We start from the raw sequence: 6,300 nt of genomic DNA, 5'->3' as shown, positions 1-6,300 counted from the left end.
GGACCACAAAACAAGAATAAACAAATCCAGATTAATAATACAACATTGAGACATACCTTTGCCAGTAACTGACAGACAAACAAGCCATTAAGAAACAATACAGAATTTATAAACTATGATTTTAAAGACCAACCCTTCTCCAGCAAACATTAGCAATACAATGTCCCCTCATACAAAAAGCCAATCCACACTTTACTATCTTCTGCCCTGAGGGAAAACACTGCAGCCTTCCACAGACTACACACAGGTGCTGCCCAGGCCAATGCAAAATATAAGCAAGAAAACTTAAAAAATATTTGTAAAGCTTATTTGCCCAACAGTACCCAAACCACAGGCAGTCACCTGCTTCTTTAGAAATACATTGGAGCTCCTTCCACTCGACTCCTCCCACTGTCATAATACAGGAGTCCACACTGCACCACTTCCACTCTGTTTTGTCAGCTACTCTGAGATGTCAGAGACAAACCTACCACCAAAGAAAACATTTCGAAAAATTTCAAAGGACAAGAACACACTGATCTGGCTTTCTGGAGCCACGAGGAATATAAAATTCACACTTCCGCAAACTGATTTGGCACCTGAAAGCATCATCCCGATATAACCCCGTTAAGGTGGACAAGAAGGAACTAAAGCATTAGAAGAAACAGGTGATTTCCTGCACTCCATTCTTTTTTTTTTTTTTTTTTTTTTTCTGAAGCTGGAAACAGGGAGAGACAGTCAGACAGACTCCCGCATGCGCCCGACCGGGATCCACCCGGCACGCCCACCATGGGGCGACGCTCTGCCCACCAGGGGGCAATGCTCTGCCCATCCTGGGCGTCGCCATGTTGCGACCAGAGCCACTCTAGCGCCTGGGGCAGAGGCCATAGAGCCATCCCCAGCGCCCGGGCCATCTTTGCTCCAATGGAGCCTTGGCTGCGGGAGGGGAAGAGAGAGACAGAGAGGAAGTCGCGGCGGAGGGGTGGAGAAGCAAATGGACGCTTCTCCTATGTGCCCTGGCCGGGAATCGAACCCTGGTCCCCCGCACGCTAGGCCGACGCTCTACCGCTGAGCCAACCGGCCAGGGCTCCTGCACTCCATTCTAATGCGATCCTCAGTACTCCCTGGCTCCAAAAATCCGCATTGGAGGCCACCATTTTGAGAAACCTAACACCCTATGTAAGAAAAGCTGCAATGTGGAGCCTGTCGCCTGGGGTGGCTGGAAGGTGAGAAGGTCCTCAAATTCATTGTTTTCTTGCACTATGACTCTGCGGAAATCGAGTATATTTTCAGAGACTGTAGCTTCCAGAGGCAAAATATGAAGTGAGCTAAGTTTTGTTCGGTGGTTCTGTAGAAATACCTCAAGGCCACAGCAGTTTTCTTGAAGTTTGCTTTTTTAAAAAGTGAGTTCCTTTAAAAGTTTTGAAATGGTCAAGAGTTTAGAGGTGGTGTAACAGAAGAGAATGATAGTCTACAGAGAAGAGGTCATACGTCCTGTAAAGAAACACCAACTGCAAACTGCTAGCGGGAATATTCTTAAAATTTTTCAGACTAGAAAAAGACTTGGATAAATGGGTGCCTCGTGAGTCTGGCAATCACCAACCAGGGAGGAAGAGCAGCCTAGATAATCTACAATTGACATTGGTACTGGATCTTGAGGAAAAGCAGTGAAGGTAAAGCCAGTAAAGTGAGGCTTCATTTTTCTGCTGCAATGAGAAAGGCATCACCAGAATGAGAATCCAAATACATTACCATTAATTACCTTTTCACCAAGGTACCAAAATAAGCCAATGGGTTGTCTTTTATCAGAAGATGCTGGGATAATTGTATACCTAGTGGCAGGGTAATTAATTAAGACCCTTAACTCTAGTCATAAAGAAAAATCAAGTCAGAATAGATCACAGTTTTAAGTATAATATGAGAAATTATAAAACTTACAAAAGCATATGGAAAATAATTTTCCTGAACCCAAATTAGCCAGAGTTCTCAGAGATGATAATAAAGGATGAAAACTAACAGTGTGTCAAAGTACACAATTTCTATAATTACAGAAGAGGAAAATATAATTTAAAATAAAATTACGTTCAGGCCTGGCCGAGTGGCTATGTGGATAGAGCATTATTACGTCACACTGAGGGCATATATGAGAAGCTAGCAATGAGTGCACAACTAAAATCATCAAACTAAGTGGAACAATGACAAAATGCTTCTCTTTCTTCAGCTCTATATGTCCCTTCCTCTTTCTCTCAAATCAATGGAAATTTTTTTTTGTCACAGAGAGAAAGAGAGTCATAGAAACAGATAGGGACAGACAGACAGGAAGGGAGAGAGATGAGAAGCATCAATTCTTTGTTGTGGCACCTTAGTTGTTCATTGATTGATTTTTCATATGTTCCCTGACCGGGGAACTACAGCAGATCAGAAACCCCTTGGTCAAGCTAGCGACTTTGGGATCAAGCTTGAGAGCCCTGCTCATACCAGATGAGCCTGAGATTATGCTGGCGCCCTCAGGGTCTCAAACCTGGATCTTCTGCGTCCTAGGCTGATGCTCCAGTTAGGCTGGAAAAACATTTCAAATACTCATCCAAGCCCTGGCCAGTTAGCTAAGTTGGTTAGAGCATCTTTCAGAGAAGACATGGTTGTGGGTTTTATTCCTGGTCAGAACACACACAAGCAACCAAAGAATGCAAAAATAAGTGGAACAACAAAACAATGTATATTTCTTTTTTTTTTTAATTTCTTTTTCCCTTCCTATCACTATTAATTCAATAGGAAAAAAAATTTTTCCCCCTGGACTGAAAAGTGGGGAAGCAGAGGGACAGAATCCCACATGCGCCCAACTGGGATCAACTCAGCAAACCCACTAGGGAGTGATGCTCTGCCCATTGGGGGCATTGCTCAGTTGCACCGGAGCCATTCTAGCACCTGAGGTAAAGGTCATGGAGCCATCCTCAGCAGCAACTGGGCTACTTTGCTCCAGTGGAGCCTTGGCTGTGGGAGGGAAAGAAAGAGAATGAGAGAGAATAGAGGAGAAAGGGTGCAGAAGTGAATGCATGCTTCTCCTGTGTGCCTGGCCTGGAATTAAACCTGGGACTTCCACGCTTGGGCCAATGCTTTCACTAAATAAAATTTTAAAAATTTTAAAATCATCCTGACCAGGAAGTAGTGCAGTGGATATAGTGTCAGACGGGGCCTTGGAAGACCCAGGTTCAAAACCCCTAGGTTGCCAGTTTGCGCTGAGGCTCATCTGGTTTCAGCAAAAATCACCAGATTGAGCCCAAGGTCATTGGCTTGAGCAAGGGTTCACTCTGTCTGCTGTAGGCCCCCTCCCCTACAGTCAAGGAACATGAGAAAGGAATCATGGAGAAACTAAGTTGCCGCAACAAAGAATTGATGCTTCTCATTTCTTGTTCAGTCTGACCTTATTTGTCCCTCTTTCTCTCTCTGTCTCTGTCACAAAAAATAAAATTTTAAATCATTTTTTACTAAAAAAAAGAAATACGCACAGTTAGAGTAGTGCTCTTGGAGTTGCTGTGTATCTGTCAACACTGCCTGGGTGGTCTCACAGAACCTCAACCCAACTGCTGTCGGTATGGCTGCAGTTCAGAAAGGAGCCCACCCAGTTTAGTGGGGTCGCTGCCCCAGGGCCCAGTGGGCAAGAGGTCACATAGGAGGAGGTGATGACCCTCATGATGTCTGGCGACAAAGGAATTTCTGCTTTCCCAAAATCAGACAACCTTTTAAAATGGGTGGGCACCATCCATGGAGCAGCTGGCACAGTATGAAGACTTGAGGTATAAGCTCTTTCTAGCGTTCCCCAGGGGCTACCCATACAGCGCGCCCACAGTGAAGTTTCTCATGCCCTGCTTCCACCCCAGTGTGGACACCCAGGGTAAATTCTGCTTGGATATCCTAAAGCACAAGTGTTCTTGCCTGTATGATGTCAGGAACATCCTGCTCTCCATCCAGAGCCTGCTAGGAGAACCCAACCCTGACAGCCCACAGAACACACACGCTGTCCAGCTCTGGAGAAGCCCCGCAGCCTTTAAGAAGTACCCGCAAGAAACCGACGCAAAACAGGTCTCCAGCCAAGATCCCTGACCTGGGCTGTTTGGTCTCTGTCCTTGTGCTGTCTTTTTATTTTTTTCTTAGATGGTCTCTCCTTGCCTTCATTTCTGAACAGGATTCCATCTTCAGCTGTGGTGTCATTTTTGTTTTATTTATTTTTATTTTTATTTTTGTGTGTGTGTTTTTTTTGTTTTGTTTTATTTTTTTTAATTAAGTCTCTGGTTGAGCCCCTGTGGTGACTATATTAAATAAATACATTTTGAGATGAAAAAAGATATAAGAAGAGAAAAAATTTTAAATTGTTTTTTTTATGGATTTTAGCCAAGAGAGAGATAGAAACAGAGAGAGAGAGAGTCATGAACGTCGATCAGTTCTTGTATTTGCCCCAAGCAGAGATTGATCCAGCAACCTCTGGTGCTTCTGGTTGATTTCTAACTCACCAAGCTAGCCAGGAAGAGCTGGAGGGAAATGTTAACAGACTGAAATAAATGGAAAACTTGACTGTGAAAGCATTGTAAAGATGTCATGTCTACACCCTAGCTGATGGTTCAGTGAATAGAATGACTCCCTGGAGCAGCCGTGTCACCGGTTCCGTCCTGAAGTTGCCAGCTCGATCCTTAGGTCACACATGATCTCCAGGAGGGACATGCAACATATGAGAAGCAATCACTGGGTGCACAACTAAGTGGAACAAGTTGATGTTTCTCTCTTCTCTCTCTTCTGCACTCTGTCTAAATAAATAAATGTCAAGTCTCCCAAATGAATATATAGACCCAGTGAAATACCAGTAAAAATTCTAAACTGGTATTTATTTACATTTTTTTAAAGTTGAAAGAATTTTTCTATCAGTTAGTGAGAGCTTCAAGTCACTATAATTAAGACAGTACAATAGACAAACCAGCCAAAGGTACGTAAAAAAATGCCTGTGCACAGACTCATGCATAGACAGCATGTGATGACAATGGAAGTTCTGCAGGGAAGGGGATAAGAATGGCTTTTTAAAAAAATGGTTCTGGGGCCTGACCTGTGGTGGCTCAGTGGATAAACAGTCGACCTGGAAATGCTGAGGTCGCCGGTTCGAAACTCTGGGCTTGCCTGGTCAAGGCACATATGGGAGTTGATGCTTCCAGCTCCTCCCAGCCTTCTCTCTGTCTCTCCCTCTCCTCTCTAAAATGAATAAATAAATTTTTTAAAAAATAAAAAAATGGTTCTGGGACAATAAGACATCCATGCTAGAAGTGGGTGGACAAAAAGAAGATGAAACCCTGTCTCGGACACATAGAAACATCATTTTTAGAGATGGCTCTAATGGACCAGTCCATAAAACTTTCAGATACCTGAAACACAGGCCAAATACCTCAGTAGGTTGTAGCACTGTCCTGATATGCCAAGGTTGCAGGCTTGTTTTTAATTCAGTGACAGGAGAGGAGGGAGTAACAGACTTCTGTTGTGACACAAAATGGATCCACCTGGCAATCCCCACTAGGGGTCCCAGCTCTGCCCATCTGGGTTGTTTTTCTGTGGCTCAGCAACTTTTAGAGCCTGAGGCAGAGGCCATAAAGCCATCATGAGTGCCTGGAACCAGCTGGCTCCAATCAAGCCATGGCTGTACGAGTTAAGAGAGAGATCACGAAGCAAGAGGGGCAGGGGTGGCTAACCAATTGGGCATCGCTCCTCTTTGCTCTGTCGGGTAATCAATCCCAGGTCATATACACTATGGGCTAACACTTCACAACTAAGTAAATGAGCCAAGGCAGGATTTCGGGTTTGATTTCCAGTCACAGCACACATAGGAATCACCAAGTGAATGCAGGGATGGAAGAAACAATAAATTGATGTTTCTCTCTCTTGCAGATCAATTAATAAAAGTTTTTAAATAAAAATAAGAAAGAATTGGGCCCTGGCCAGAGAGCCAGATTGGTCAGTGTCATCTCAATGCACAGGGTTGCCAGTTCAATCCCTCTTCAGAGCCCACACAGGAACAGAATAATATTTCTGTCTCTCCTGTCCTCTCTCTCCAAAATCAGGAAATAAGAAAATAAATATAAAGAAATAAAAAAGACGTAAGAGAATTTCTGAAAGTGATAAGATAGGAATAGATTTTTTTAATGGGGTGACATTGATAAATCAGGGTACATATGTTCAGAGAAAACACCTCTAGGTTATTTTGACATTATGCTGCATTCCCATCACCCAAAGTCCAATTATCTTCCGTCACCTTTTAACTGGTTTTCTTTGTTCCCATCCCCTCCC

At 43.7% G+C, this 6,300-nt stretch overlaps 1 pseudogene; it reads left to right on the top strand.

Annotated features, from left to right (window-relative positions):
• The first annotated feature begins 3,659 nt into the window (after positions 1-3,659).
• LOC136332011 (ubiquitin-conjugating enzyme E2 C pseudogene) lies at positions 3,660-4,080 on the top strand (annotated as a pseudogene).
• Positions 4,081-6,300: the final 2,220 nt, after the last annotated feature.

Source organism: Saccopteryx bilineata, chromosome 3, assembly GCF_036850765.1.
Source record: "Saccopteryx bilineata isolate mSacBil1 chromosome 3, mSacBil1_pri_phased_curated, whole genome shotgun sequence".
Lineage (NCBI taxonomy): Eukaryota > Metazoa > Chordata > Mammalia > Chiroptera > Emballonuridae > Saccopteryx > Saccopteryx bilineata.
Note: the sequence above shows the minus strand (reverse complement) of the source record. Positions and strands in the feature narration are given on the sequence as shown.